The sequence below is a fragment of the Puma concolor genome, chromosome C1 (genome assembly GCF_028749965.1).
Source record: "Puma concolor isolate L17-30 chromosome C1, mPumCon1.1.hap2, whole genome shotgun sequence".
Taxonomy (NCBI): domain Eukaryota; kingdom Metazoa; phylum Chordata; class Mammalia; order Carnivora; family Felidae; genus Puma; species Puma concolor.
The window spans coordinates 45,097,201-45,113,042 of record NC_141674.1 but is presented as its reverse complement, the minus strand read 5'-3'; the positions used below and the strand labels follow the sequence as shown (position 1 = coordinate 45,113,042).

General features: G+C 44.8%; 1 long non-coding RNA gene across 1 annotated transcript; it reads right to left on the bottom strand.

The window, feature by feature from the left end:
* Positions 1-662: 662 nt before the first annotated feature.
* On the bottom strand, positions 663-4,447 carry LOC147578037 (uncharacterized). Its single transcript, XR_015254178.1, has 3 exons — positions 4,306-4,447; positions 2,951-3,059; positions 663-927 (listed from the first exon to the last, which is right to left on the bottom strand). It is a non-coding gene; the product is annotated as an uncharacterized LOC147578037 (long non-coding RNA).
* Positions 4,448-15,842: the final 11,395 nt, after the last annotated feature.

Here is a 15,842-nt window from a genome sequence, read left to right as displayed (position 1 = left end):
CACAACAATGACTAAACTATTGGCTGAGGGCACACTACGAGCAAAGTTTGGAGGACCATCATACTAGCCCATGGCCCATAATGCTAGGACCATAAAACATGCATGTGGAATTCAAGGACCACATTGGAAAGCCACCAATAGCTCAAAGAAAGATAATTACAAACTCAAATCCCTAAATTCTCTGCTCAAGGTACAAACTAAGATCTGGGAAGCTTTCATGCCTTGGGCAAGAAAAGAGTCCTTTGTAATGTACATCTACAAAGCTGAGGCAGAGAGAGAGCAAATTCAGCCCAAGCCTTGGGCTAACAAAGCGGCGTATAAAATGAATTCCCAGCCTCACCATACCCGTTGTCTCTTGTGTAAAAGTGAGGGTACAGATGAAAAGAGAAGGCTTCCCTAGAAATTGCAAAGGAATGCAAGGAATGCTTTCAAGGGTACCCTGGAAGTCCAGAAGCACCAATCAAGGTAACTACCTTTCTCCCACCATTGTCTTCAGATTCATAATTAGAATCAAATAAATACATGAGTGCTTTAGAGAATGAAAAGGAGGGAGTTTCAAAGTCAAACCTGAGGTGAGAAGCACAAAACGCTGGAGAACAAGCGTAGAGATGAACTTTGAGAGTGCCTCAGCCAGCGGGAGAAAACCGTTAACTTATCTCGCTGATGTTATCAGTAGCCTATCCTTCCAGGGACTCTGGATTCAAAGTCTTTGGGGGACGGGAATGCTCGAGTGGATTCATCAGGGGTGACCGCCCACTCCCTACCAGCGATTGCGTTGTTGATCTGAACACACTCTCCTAGCAAGACTTAAGATCCTCGTTGATGAAGTGAGTGCCAGCATCACTGAAGAGTGGTTTCATGGTGTTTTTCTCTAGGCCGGGGATACTGATGGGTCAAGTTCCGGGTAAAATGGAGTCACGAATTTCACTGGGAAGAGGAAACACCAGTGGGGACAATTAGAAGCATTTCACCTGCATTTGTAAAGTAGGCGTGGTTACCATAATAAGCAGCAAGTGGCTGACTTGCAGGGACAAGAGTGGAAGGTGCCATGACCTTGGGATTCCTTAAGCCCCAAAGAGACTGGTATCTCAATAAGGACCTACTTGATTCGCATACTTCTAGGTTTTATGGCACCGAGGTATTATGCTACTAACATCGTTGCCATCCCCGATGCAATTTGGGTATCTGAGCAAACCCAGGGCTCCTTGCATGGATGTATGGCCAAGTAGCCTTCAAAAGGGAAGGATGAATCATGTAAAAATATTGAAAGTAGGCCCTGTAACTCTTTCTCCTAGCCTTCCCCAAAGAGACCTGTGTCTTTTCAACAGGGTGTATGTACCTCTGAGGAATGACTAGGCAGTGGCCTTAATTAAACACTAAGTCCTAGGACCCAGAACCTCCTGCAGCCTAGCAGGTAGAATGAGAACTATTAAATCTATTTAGAGGTCAGGTGATAAATGGAATGTTGACTCAATTTTGTTTCATGGTAAGTTCAGTGGAAACTCCGAATCTGTCCCGGAATTTCTAAATATAGTGTTCGAAACATAGTCTCAGGAACTCACAGATCCACACGTTGGCCTCTTAATCCGTGGAGAAGGAGCCAAAGGAAAGGCCAAGGGGAAGCCTCTAAAGTTCCCCCGTCCCTAGCAAAGGGGGCAGCAGTCACTGAGATTAGTGTCTTGATCGAAGAACTGGGAGATACCATAATGATGATTATGATCCCCACCACATCCTCAGTCCCTGCCAATTTGCACAACTCTGGGGTACCATTTAGATAAATAATATACTGTGATCGACTCTCCAAGAATTATTTGATGTGATGATCCTGCAGAGGCCCTTTAATTATTCAGTTAGGCTAATATACAAGATACAGGACTGGGGCGCCTGGGTGGCTCAGTCAAGTTAAGCATCTGACTTCAGCTCAGGTCATGATCTCACAGTTTGTGGGTTTGAGCCCCGCGTCGGGCTCTGTGCTGACAGCTTTGGTTCTGTGTCTCCCTCTATCTCTGCCCCTCCCTCACTCCCTCTCTCTCTCTCTCAAAAATTAACATTAAAAAATTAAAAAAAAAAAGATACAGGACTTTTGGAACCATACTCTGCTGCTAAAATCGCCAATGTCATCTGGAATAAGAGGTAATACATTATAGATGATGAGAATCACTGGTCTCTGGAAGAAAGCAGTCTCCTTCCCATCAGAATGTGGAGAGTTCATGATTTGGCATTTCCACATTCACTGTGCATTTGGAGAAAATGCAAACAGAGAGCAAAGTGACCCATCCAGGTTCACACAGCCCTCAAGAAACAGCACCAAGTCTAACCCCCTCCCCGTCTCCTACCCTGTGTGAAAGCGCCTGGAGTTCCCCAAGTGCATGCGGAGGTGCAAAGTGCAGGCTTTGAGCCCCGGCAAGAAGAGAATATGTTTTCTGGGAAAGACAAGAGAGAGACAAAAATAAAAATCAAGATTTGACTGCCAGCCATGAGTGATGCTCAGGATGTGATTTCTTCCCAAATCTGACATCATTTGGGAGCTTATTTTCAATTGAATGTTGTTTAGAGTCAGTAGGGCTAATACCAAGGGAGCACAGCCCGACAGATGCCTTTTCCTCTTTAGTTTCCAAGAAAGCAGATGGCGGCAGCCAACTCCCCAGGTGCCCGAGTGTGCAGTCGAAACTTCTCTGGGCTTGGGAACGGGCCCAATCCCGCAGACTCATCATCGGGGTAGGGAGATGATTCAATCCAATGACACTGGCCATAACCATTTGAGAGTCTTTTATGATGTGGTCCAACTGTACATCAGGGACTTGGCCAAGATGTAAAGGGATTTTTTTGAAGACTAGCCCCCCTCACTTCTAAATAAGTAGAACATTGGAAACATTCTTTAAACCACCTGGGCCCTGGGATCGAATTTCATCATGAACTTTATAACATAAAAGTCTTAGAAATAACATACCACATTAGCAGCTAAGGATGTGTTCAGGTCCTGTGACAAATGCACTCTCAGAGTAGGAAGGGGGGCCAGTGAGAAGGAAGAGAGTACAGAGGGTTCTCTGAGGTTACACCTGGATGAAGAGAGGAAGTTAGCAAGGGTCTCCATGGAGCTTTGAGAAGACTAAAAAGATCCCCAGAGTGTGCTCTGAAGCCAGGGGGCTCTGGCTGTTTCACACTTCTGGCGGGGCCAAGAGAGGGGGACACCAGTATTGGGACCAGTAGTCACAACGCCCCAGAGAGATGATGGCCCTCTCTACAATAAGTTGCTCCCTGGGGAGGTGCTTGCGTCAGGTCGTGGGGACCATAGGGTGAGACAAAGAGTAGCTCCCAAATAGACTGTCTTCACCTTCGCTAGTCTTGACTGGTACTTTGCTGCTCCTCTCCTGGCCAGCTCATGTCCCACCTTCCATTACAAAATATTTGTGTCCGTGGGTAACCCACAGAAAGCCAAAAGGTCTCATGGTCCTGTATATATAAGATGCCACATCAAAGAAACCTTGGTCTCGCTCTGCAAACTTTGAATAGTTATGGACAGTTGCATTGCTCATTTTGTCAAAGACACACACTGGAAAATTTGCACAGCATCCCAAGCAGAAATCCTTCTGAAAAATCACCTTTAGATGTATCCCTCTCTCCTCAAAATTTCCTCCTCATAGAAAATACTGAAATTCCACCTCCTTCTCTCTCTCTCTCTCTCTCTCTCTCTCTCTCTCTCTCTCTCTCTCCCTCTCTCTCCCTCTCTCTCTGCACCCAAGTGCTTCTCTGGTTTGCTGTTGGCCCAGTTCCATACCACTCCTGCCCCCTTAACCTGTCATCTTGCCACCACAGGAAGTCCCCTGGGAGACGTGGTCTTCATCCCTGCTCTGCTCTGTCTCTCCTGGAAGCAGCCATCTTTTTATTCATGACGTATCTCTCTGCTTGCTTGGAAACTCCATGGGGTCAGGGCTGCCTCTAACTGCTCTCTCTGTTCCCTCTTGTTGCCTGATGGCAATTAGTGCATAGTAAAGCACCATGAATGTCTGTTTCTGCAGCAAAGTCACGGAGTGATAGAGGACAGGGGCTTTTTCTGCTTACCTCTCTTGAAACGCTGACCTTTAGCACCTGCCACCCCTCACCCACCAGTGACCAGGGGGTATTAATTTCCTAGGCCTGTTGTAACAAATTACCACAAATGTGGCTGCGGTTTAAAACAACAGGAATACATTCTTTCACAGTGCCGGAGGCAAGAAGTATAAAATCAGGGCATTCGGCAGAGCCATGCTCCCTCCCCAGGCTCTAGGGGAGAATCCCTCTTCCCTCTTTGAGCTTCCAGCATACCTGGAAGGTAGGCTTGTTCCAGCATACCTCCAATCTCTGCCTCAGTCCCCACCGGCCCCTTCCCTCTGTGTCTCTGTTCTGTTCACGTAGCCATCTTCTTATGAAATCACCAGATTTACGACCCACCCTCATCCAGCATAACCTCATTTTAACCTAACCGATTATGTCTACAGAGACTCTATTTCTAAATGAGGTCACCTTCAGAGATTCCATGTGGACATGAATTTAGGGGGGACAACCCAGCCGACCAGGAAAAAATGAAAACGATGTTTTGAGGCAGACAGATAAAAGGATGCTTTTTTTTTTTCATGAGCTGTTCCGCCCTATAGTGAACCTTGCTTCGTTGCAAGGTGTAACTAAGTGTTTCAACAAGTAAAAACTTTCCGTAGTAATTACACAGGACATTCCTACCCCTTCAGTCTCTTGGTCCTGCTACAAGAGGCTTGCGTCCCATGCTTTTCCATCTGAGGGCCACAGATTAACTCACGTTTGGTGTGGCCTAAAGCTCCCATGGTTTGCCTTTGTGAAGGCCCAGTTAGGAAAAAAGAACACAAAATTTTGAACACAAAATTAGTCTCGAGAGTGGATATTTATTTAGCATGAGAAAATAAATCACCACAAGCGACACATTTTTAAAAGCTGGCAAAGACCATAATATCCTCAATTTTTGTTTTCCTTAATCAGCTTTTTACCTATACTTTTGGCTACATCATCTTTTATGACCTCTCTGTAGAGTAATAATTTTGTAATATCTTCTGCAGAGGGAACAGAAAGATAGTTAAGTCTGTCTTCCTCCAGCATGGACTCTTCAAAATTGTTTTTATTATGGATAAGTTAGAGAAAGTCTCCGCTTCACACCTTGTTATTGTGCATGTCCTATAAATTATCAGGATTATCATCAAATTTGGGTAAGTCTCTACAAAGTTTCTTTCATATATGAGCTTTGGGATTTCAGAACATTTCAAGTTTTATGCTGTATGACTCATCTTTAATATTTTTTGAATTGATGACATTAATTAACCAGTTTGACGTTGATGTCCTTGTACGTCATATAAAGAGTTTTGTGTTACTAAAAACGGGCCTTTCACCAAATCAAGCTGAATGAAATTACTGCTCATGTCAACAGAGCCCAATGAAAGGGCACAATGAATCCATAAATATGAAGCCACACTTGACCTTTGACCTTTGCGCATTCCCTTGAGAGTACAAATTATCTTATTCTCCACCATTTTTATCTTTTCTCCTCCAATTTCTGTTTAAGGGTATCCCGAACCTCAGGATCTTCTCTTTGGCTATTTTGTCAACTTCACTCTCTATATTTCCCCAGCTATCAACGATTCTTTACTCATCGCCCAGTATGACCAGCAGAGATTTTAGTAAGCCCTCGACAGTTTTTGACACTTAAAGTTTCAACCGGTATCCTTTTCAGTTCATATTTCTGGCTTCCACCGAGATAGCTCCTTCTCATAAGATTTGAATTCAGGTATACTCAGTAATTCTGAAAAAAAAAAAAAAAAAAAAAAACATGTACAAAATCAATCCCAAATCAGGGCATGCCAAGAGAAATTCCAGTGCGCTTTAAAAATTGCCTCTATGTTTGATTGAGCTACATAATTACATAATCAACTTATTCTCAAACTGCATACAGCGACTTGTTGATACATGCAGGGGTGGTGTCCTCGAAATACTTGTCCATACAGCCTATTTTGTGGCCTGGGCGATAATTTGAAGTACAATTTCTTCCGGAACTGACACACACTTTGGGCGAACCAGATGGGTCAGACCCCATTTAGATCAGATACACTAAGATGGGATCCGAGACCCTGGGTTGCCAAAGATAGGAGACGTGGCACTGACATACCCACTGTCAGTACCGGTACGTAGAGGTCTGTGCCCTGTGACTGCAGGAATGCCCATAAATTCTACTGATGCAGTTCGTGCAAGGGGCATTTATCATTGCGCGTGCGGCCTCGTTGAGTATATGCCTAACAGGGAAGAACTTCCATGTTGACTAGGTGCCGAGGAGAACCAAATCTCCTCCTTAACAATTTTGGACATCTGATGGTTTTCAGTATTTTCCACAGACTAGCTTCTGGCCCCACAGATTGCAAATATTGTTTCTCCTCCACTGTCCGTACGTTTCTGCTGCTGCGGAATAGCACCTGTGTTCACGTCGGGATCCCACCCCTGGCCCCGCCAGAGCAGAGTGAGTGGTAGAACTACTCCCAGAAGTCTTTCCTACACCAGGATGGCGATCATAACTTCGCTACACGTGGAGGGGGACAGTGGCTCACAGCAGTTATTCTCACTAACCCCAAGCCAAAGGCGCTGCCAACCCAACGTCCCCTCAGCCAATTCCCAGCGATGCCCGAGGCCTTCTCACACCAGGGGATGCGTGACATATTGGAAGGTGTAGTGCAGAGGCAGGGGCCTGAGCTGATTTAAGTGAAATGGCTTCCTTTAGAACATTGTGCAGATTTATATGATGACGCACATTGCTGGAGCCCTTCTCAGAGCCTTGGAAGGCACTTGGACGAACGAGGAGCCCTAAAGCTTAAGGGTAATCTCAAGGTAAATTCGTATCTGCTTGGCAGTCATAAATCCTCTTAACTCAAATTCCAGGAGAAAATGAAATACCCGGGACCACTCCTTTCCCAGACTTGTGTCAGTCTACAAAGATACCTTCGGGGCGCCTGGGTGGCACAGTCGGTTAAGCGTCCGACTTCAGCCAGGTCACGATCTCGCGGTCCGTGAGTTCGAGCCCCGCGTCGGGCTCTGGGCTGATGGCTCAGAGCCTGGAGCCTGTTTCCGATTCTGTGTCTGCCTCTCTCTCTGCCCCTCCCCCGTTCATGCTCTGTCTCTCTCTGTCCCAAAAATAAATAAACGTTGAAAAAAAAAAAAAAAAAAGATACCTTCTATGTTAGACCCCTGGGACTCAGGAGGCAGGAAATCTCCTCATCATATACTGGTAGATAAATGTCCTGGCCCCTTGATATGTGACTGAGCCCTGTGATCACACCCAGTCCATTTGGTCTACATTGCTCAATTACTACCACCCAACCATCTTCTGCTCCAAGAAAAGGTGGCACTAAGGACCCTTTGGAATCAAGACTACCTCCCAGGGCGCAGAGACCAAGGCTTTTGTAAGCTTTTAAAAAATTGAATTCAATTTTGTCTGCTAGGTGCCGGATGCCGTTTCACATACTGGAAACAGAAAAGCAAGCAAGAGGGAGTTTCTGCTCTCAGGAAGTTTACATTTTAGTGTGTGGAGATGGGTGGACACTAAGAAAGGACAGACAGTAACCAAGTAGGTAAACAGATATCGCACAAGTATATGAGAAAAAATAGTTTTAGGTAGTAAGAGCTATAGAGGAAAATAGAACATGGAAATCAGTGGAGGGGAGGTTGCTATGTTATATAGCACGATTGGGGAAGGTCTCTTTGAGGAGATGACATCTGAGATTAAAAAAAAGAAGTCAGCCATAAATCATAAAATACAAGGTATTTTTTTTTTAATTTTTTTTCAACGTTTATTTATTTTTGGGACAGAGAGAGACAGAGCATGAACGGGGGAGGGGCAGAGAGAGAGGGAGACACAGAATCGGAAACAGGCTCCAGGCTCTGAGCCATCAGCCCAGAGCCCGACGCGGGGCTCGAACTCACGGACCGCAAGATCGTGACCTGGCTGAAGTCGGACGCTTAACCGACTGCGCCACCCAGGCGCCCCAAAATACAAGGGTATTGATGCGAGAGAAAGCAAGTGAAAAGGCCCTGAGGCAGGAATAAGCTTAGTAGAGCCAAAGAACAGAAGGAGAGACAGTGGGGCTAGAGGAGGTGAGAAGGGTAGAAGACATGGTCTGAGAGGTGGCAAGCGACTGAGCCTGGAGAGTGGCGTCAGCCACAGTATGGAATCAGGTTTATTCTAGGTGTGCTGAGGGGCCGCTGGGAGGGAGGGCTTTGAACGGGAGAGTGGCACGGTCTGGTTTATGTTTTCAAAGCTCGCTTCGGTTCACGGTGCGAACACTTCATTAACAGAGCAGCAAGAAGAAAAGCAGGGAGATCACTTGGGTGATTGTTTCACGAGTCCAGTAAGAGATCATGTTCTTTTCTTTGTTCTTTGTTTTAAGGAGGAAGGAAACCAAACATTTTAAATGGGACTTGATTCCATGAGGGAGTCTGATTCAGTCCTGAAAGTTTTCAAACTCTATTCACTTTTTTTCCCCATCTTTCCAAGTATTATTCTATTCTATTCTATTCTATTCTATTCTATTCTATTCTATTCTATTCTATTCTATTCTATTTTTTCTATTCTATTCTATTCTATTCTATTCTATTCTATTCTATTCTATTCTATTCTATTGTTTTAATTTTTGAGCAGGGAGAGATGTGATTAGCGGCTCAACCCCGAAGATGTACTTGCAGCACATACACATTAATTAGTGAGGGGAGAGCCAGCGGCAAGGAGATTTAGTTAGAAGGCTAATGCACAGTACAGACAAGTAGCCTGCTGTAGGTCAACGGGCTGTCACCACCAAACACTGTTGCAAATCTTTTGTAACTTATCCTAAGGAAAACCCCTGGATGACCTCCAGCCAGTGACCTGGCTTGCAGTCCTGTGTGGCTTTGGCGAGCCACTACCCCTCTCTGTGCCCCCCCCCCACTTTCCTTATCTATATAATGAGGAGCTTGGATCAAACGATCCCTTTCAGCTCTACATTTCCACGGGCTCTTCACAAATTCATTTCTACATTTGTAAACACTCGGGAGAGACTGATAAGGCACTTTGATTGAAACCAGAAAGCCAAGGTGTCCAGGGAGATCGCACCAGGCTTCTCCAGATGTGGGCCATTACCATCCAGCGCGAAGGACCGCCAGGCAGCTCCAACAACATTCAGGAAAATGACTCCGTAACTGGCCATTTTTCCTTGTAAGGTTAAATCAAAGCACGACAGGAACAAACTGTTCTCACAAGGAGATAATATTGTTTCTCCTGGCCTGGCGGTGCAGTGGACACAGTGCTTCTGCGGCTCCTGTTCCAGTTTGCCGATCTCCGAGGCAGCCAGCCAGCTGTCTGCTAAGGAGAGAGAAGTGGAAGAGAAAAATAATATGGGAGCCTGATACTTCCCTCCAGCTGAGGGTCTCCTTACCTCCCTGATGGAACCAGCAGCCGGGAAGACAAAAGCAGAAAGAAAACAAACAAACCAAAATGAATCAAAAACGGGGGCGGGGGGGGGGGGATAAGGAAATAGGAAAGATGTTAAAAGCAGAAGGCAGGGGCACCTGGGTGGCTCGGTCGGTTGAGCGACCGACTGTGATTGGCCCAGGTCATGATCTCGCGGTGGATGGGTTCCAGCCCCGCATCAAGGCTCATCAGGCTCACTGTCGGCGCGGCTTCTGATCCTCTGCCCACTCTCTCTCTGCCCCTCCCCCGCTTGCACGCTGCCCCTTCTCTCACAACAACAAATACACCTTTCGAGAAAACAAAAAGCAGGTCTTGGGAAGGGGTAGCCTCGTGCCTCGTGCCTGGCACTGGGTGGGGTGGAGAACCCAGGTAAGATCCGCCCCGCCCCCCACCCCGCACCTCGCTCCCATGCCCACGACCAGCTTCTACCAGCTTGTCTCCTGGGAGCTTTGTCCGCTCGCACGTTCTGGGGTTGGACCTCCTCGGGGTGGGTCAGATGATTTCCAGGGGAAAAAATGAACACGTTTTGGTATCCGTAACCAGCAGATGCCATGGTGATCACCAACCGCGGTGATGTACCTGCACCTGCGTAGGATCTCAGGCAGCTTGTTTGGTCTCCTGGACCCTCAGTTTTCTCATCCGGAAAACGTGGAGAGTGGCATCTACTGTATCCCATCAAATCGAACACACACCATAAACTGTCAGAGCCACCATTTTTTATGTGCCTTTAAGAAAACCCATGGGCCATCAAACCACAAGATAAAGCTCTCTTATCACAGAGATTGTAAGATACAGGTTCATCTTAGAGGATCTATGAAATATGAATCTATGAAAAATGACACTTAGAAGGCCGGTGTGAGCTCTAAAAGTGAGACCGTCTGGGGGACAATGTCCACCCAGTGTGGTGCTAGACACATTTAATGATTACCATTATCATTCTCATCATTAAAAAATCGAGCCCGGGGCACCTGGGTGGCTCAGTCAGTTAAGCGTCCTACTTCAGCTCAGGTCACGATCTCACAGTCCGTGAGTTCGAGCCCCGCGTCGGGCTCTGGGCTGATGGCTCAGAGCCTGGAGCCTGCTTCCGATTCTGTGTCTCCCTCTCTCTCTCTGCCCCTCCCCCATTCATGCTCTGTCTCTCTCTGTCTCAAAAATAAATAAACGTTAAAAAAAAAAAAATCAAGCCCTCAGGGCGCCTGGGTGGCTCACTTGGTTGAGCGTCTGACTTCAGCCCAGGTCACTATCTCACAGTTCATGAGTTCGAGCCCCCATGTCAGGGTCTGTGCTGACAGCACAGAGGCTGCTTGGGATTCTCTCTCTGCCTTTCTCTCAGACCCTGCCCCCACTTGTTCTCTCTCTCTCTCTGTCTCAAAATAAATAACTAAACCTTAAAAAAATACAGTTTCCTGGGAAGTGGAGTTTGACAATGTCGCTGTGCCCCATCCCCTTTGGCTTCTCTCCACCCGCCTCCCGACCCCCTAGAACACTTAGCAAATACCCACTAGGGCGTCAGGATGCTAAGGGCATCTCAATAGTCAAATGCTCAACTGACTGAGCCAACCAGGTGCCCCCTCCTTTTCACTTTTTAACTCATAGGTATGGCCTATAATCATCATCATTTATCTCTTTTATTTTCATATTTTTATTCATTGGGGATTTTTTTTTTTTTGCCTCTTATCTTATTTTAACTCCTGTCCACACTAGCTCATTATTATATTTCAGCTGTTATCCTTTCATTTTACTGGATTTTTGTTATTTTTTTTTAGTTCTCACGGGTGTGCTTTTACTTAAAAATAAGATCATCGAAATGTAAAATTACCTTCTTTCCTACTTCATTTTTTTTTTCTTCATCTATCTCTCCCTTAACATTTTTCTTTATCTTGTTAATGTGGTCTTATAACGACATTCAAGAAACATAATCCCTGGGTCACATCAGACATAAAAGATGTACATATGGGGGCGCCTGGGTGGCGCAGTCGGTTAAGCGTCCGACTTCAGCCAGGTCACGATCTCGCGGTCCGTGAGTTCGAGCCCCGCGTCGGGCTCTGGGCTGATTGCTCAGAGCCTGGAGCCTGTTTCCGATTCTGTGTCTCCCTCTCTCTCTGCCCCTCCCCCGTTCATGCTCTGTCTCTCTCTGTCCCAAAAATAAATAAACATTGAAAAAAAAAATTAAAAAAAAAAAAGATGTACATATGTACACACCCATTGGTATAAATATAAACATATTTATATATATCCACACTACATAATTCCAACGAAACAGGCAAAACAATATATGGTGTTAGAAGTGAAGATGATAATTACTCTGATTGGGGGAGAGGGACAATCCGCATCATAGATGGGTCACTGGATGCCTTTGAGATGCAGCTATAGGAGAAACTGTGGGACAGGTGGAGGGAGAAGGCCTTAACTCTTCCTGTGCTAATAAGGATGATTTACTCCCCTTGCCCTCAAACCTTTGAATACTCCAGAATCTATAGGTTAACCTGGGGGTTAACCCAGGGCCCCAGTTCTGTCTGAGCAAACACTGCACCTGACTTACTTGCAATCTCACCCATTCGTCCGTCCCACCGTATAATTGGCTGTGTGCAGTACCATGAACAATGTCTGGCGGGAATTAAAAGGCAAATGTGAACAAGATGTCATGCGTGTTTTCATGGCCTGTTTTCTTTTCTCTCTCCCTGCCGGACCCTAAGCTCTGTAAGGAAAGGGGAGTTAGATGGAAGCGGGAGTGCGATGGAAGCACGTGACGGGGGTGGGGACCCAACAAGGTGAGGTGTGTGAGGGTGGGGAGAGCATGAGGAAAGCTGTCCAAGGGGGAGTTTGTTCTTAAGTTCCGATCTCTAGGATCCGGGCGGATGGAATGGGCAAGCACAGGGGGAATGATCCGAACTAAGATGCCCGCATGGGAAAGGCCCATAAGTGAGAAGCCTGGAAGTCTTGAGGAACTGAACAAGACTCAGTCTGGAAGGTTTGCAACATTTTGCACACCAGCACTTTAAACTCTGTTGGGTTTTGTCAAATTGTGTCAACACAGGCCACATACTAGGTTGGGCAGATGGCCGGAGGCCTCACCTGAGATGCAAATCCCCTTTTGAGCAACGAGGTAGCTGTGAACATCCACATGGGAGGAGTCCAGGAACAGGTCTGAGCCAGCCTTCTGGCACCCTGTCTGGTGTTATCCTTGTATTTCCAGGTTGCTCCTTCGACCCTCCTGGTTGCCTCTTGGTGTGGTTTTCCCACAACCTCCCCTTGCGTGGTGGTCAAAGAGAAATGGGGTTAAACTGCCCCCCTGAGTACAAAACTTAGACTGAGTATCCCATACCCACCCACAGTATTGGAACCCAAGTTACCCCTGGGCTTTGGACCCACTGGAAAAGGGCATGGGGAAGGGCACCTGGGGGGCTCAGTCAGTTGGGCGTCTGACTCTTGATTTTGGCTCAGGTCATGGTCCCAGGGTCATAGAACTGAGCCTTGCATTGCATTGGGCTCCACATTGACTATGGAGTCTGCTTGAGAGTCAGTCTCTCTCTCTCTCTCTCTCTCTCTCTCTCTCTCTCTCTTTCCCTATGCCCCTCCCCCACTCACACACTAGCACTCTACCTCTCTCTCTCTCTCTCTTAAAAAAAAGCAAAAAAAAAAAAAAAAGATCTGGGTGTCTAGGGAAGAAATTAAGACTGTTCTTCACTCCTTTTCCAAGCTCCCCAAGGGAGCTGTTCTGTATACTATAAACTCTAAAGCAACCGTTAAAATGACAAAACAAAGAACAAAAAGATATAACTAATAAGCCAAAAAGGAGATAAAATGGAATCATAAAAAAAAATTCAATCCAAAAAAAAAAAAAAAAAGGCAGAAAATAAGGGAAGAGGGAATGAGGAACAGATGGGACACATAAAACACAAAGCAAGATGACAGACTTAAACTTAAGTGTATTAATAATCACATTAAATGTGCATATCTGCATAAACATACCGGCACACTTATGAACAGAATTTTAACAACTTAAATTTAAAAACATATTTAAGGGGCGCCTGGGTGGCGCAGTCGGTTAAGCGTCCGACTTCAGCCAGGTCACGATCTCGCGGTCCGTGAGTTCGAGCCCCGCGTCAGGCTCTGGGCTGATGGCTCGGAGCCTGGAGCCTGTTTCCGATTCTGTGTCTCCCTCTCTCTCTGCCCCTTCCCCGTTCATGCTCTGTCTCTCTCTGTCCCCCCCAAAAAATAAATAATAAATGTTGAAAAAAAAAACAAAAAATAAAAACATATTTAAAAAGTCAATGCATCCTGACCAAATGGGTTAATCCCAGAAATGCAAGGTTGTTTCGGCATTCAAAAAAATCGATCAATGTAATTCACTGTATGAATAAACTAAAATATACATACCTATCTCAATAGATACCAAAAAATCGTCTGACCAAATCCAGCATCCATTTCTGATGTAAACTCTTAGCAAACCACGAAAATGATGGAACTTCTTCAGTCTTATTAAAGGGCATCTGTGGGGGAGTCTGGGTGGCGCAGTCGGTTAAGCGTCGGACTTCAGCCAGGTCACGATCTCGCGGTCCGTGAGTTCGAGCCCCGCGTCAGGCTCTGGGCTGATGGGTCAGAGCCTGGAGCCTGTTTCCGATTCTGTGTCTCCCTCTCTCTCTGCCCCTCCCCTGTTCGTGCTCTGTCTCTCTCTGTCCCAAAAATAAATAAACGTTGAAAAAAAAAAAAAAAAAGGGCATCTATGATAAATCTGCAGCCAAAATCACACTTCATGGTAAAAGACCGAACACTTCCCCTCCTAAGTTCAGGCACAAGGCAATGATGTCTACTCTTACATTACTCTTAACATTGAACTGGAGCTTCATGGAAGTATAATTAAACAAGAAAATCAAATAGAAGTCATTCAGCCTGGAAAAGATTAAGTAAAACTGCCTTTATTCACAGATAACATAACCATCTCTGCAGGAAATGTTATATACTCTACAGAAACACTATTAAAACGACTGCATTTAGCAAGCTGGAAGAATTATCTATATTCAAAAATCAATGAACAGTTAGAAAAAAATTTTAATGTAATTTATCATAGCATCAAAATGTATATTTATGAAATACATAAGGATAAGTATAACAAAAGCTGTGAAGAACCTCTACACTTAAAACTACAAAATACTGTGGAAGTTAAACAAGACCTAAATCAGTGGTGAGATACACCCTGTTCATAGTTCAAAAGGCTCGATATTGTTTAGATGTCGATTCTCCCCATTTGTCTTCTTGGCTCAACACATCCCAACCAAAATTCCAGCAGGTTTTCGTTTGTTTTATTGTTGTTGTTTTTTGCAGAAATTGACAGGCTGATTCTAAAATTCGTAGAGAAATGTAAAGGACCTAGAATAGCCAAAACAACTTTGATGAAGGACAAAGATTCAGGGCTATCACTATCTAATTTCAAGAGTTATTATAAATAATAATCAAATAATCAAAGCAGTGTGATATTGGCATAAATAAACAAATAGATCAATGGAATCAAACAGAGTCCAGAAATAGACCTGCATATACATAGACAACTGATTTTCTTACAAAGAAGCAATGGCAAATCACTGGAGAAAGGATAGCCTTTTCAAAAAATGCTGCTGCAGCATTCACATGCAAAAAAGTGAACTTCTGTCTATACCTCGTACCATATAGAAAAATGAACTCAGATATGAAAACCTAATGTAAAGCCTAAACCGTCTACTCACAAAAATTAACTTGAAATGAATTTAAGACTTAAATATAAAGACTAACTCCTAGAGGAAAATATTGGCAATAAGCTCCTTGACATTGGTCTTGGCAATAATTTTTTGGATATGATACCAAAGCGGGAGCAACAAAACCGAAAATAAGTAAGTGGGACTTCGTCAAACTATAAAGCTTCCTCACAACAGAAGAGTCAACAAAATGAAATGGTTACCTTTAGCATGGGAGAAAATGTTTACAAACCACATACTGATGAGCAGCTAATATATAAAATGTATAAGAAATTTATGCAACTCAATAGAAAAATACAAATAATCTGACTTTAAAATGGGCAATGAGACTAGACAGACATTTTTCCAAAGGGGAAAAAAAAAAGTATATGGAAAGGCACTCCACATCACTAATCATCAGGGAAATGCAAATCACGACATATTCCCTCATACCTGTTAGAATGGCCATTATCAAAAAGATAAGAAATAACAAGTATTAGGGCAAGGATGTGGGGCAAAGGGCACACTTGTACACTGTTGATGGGAGTGTAAATTGGTACAACCACCGTACAAAATAATATGGAGGTTCCTCCAAAAAATAAAAATAGAACTGTATGATCCAGCAATCCCACTTCAGAAATCCC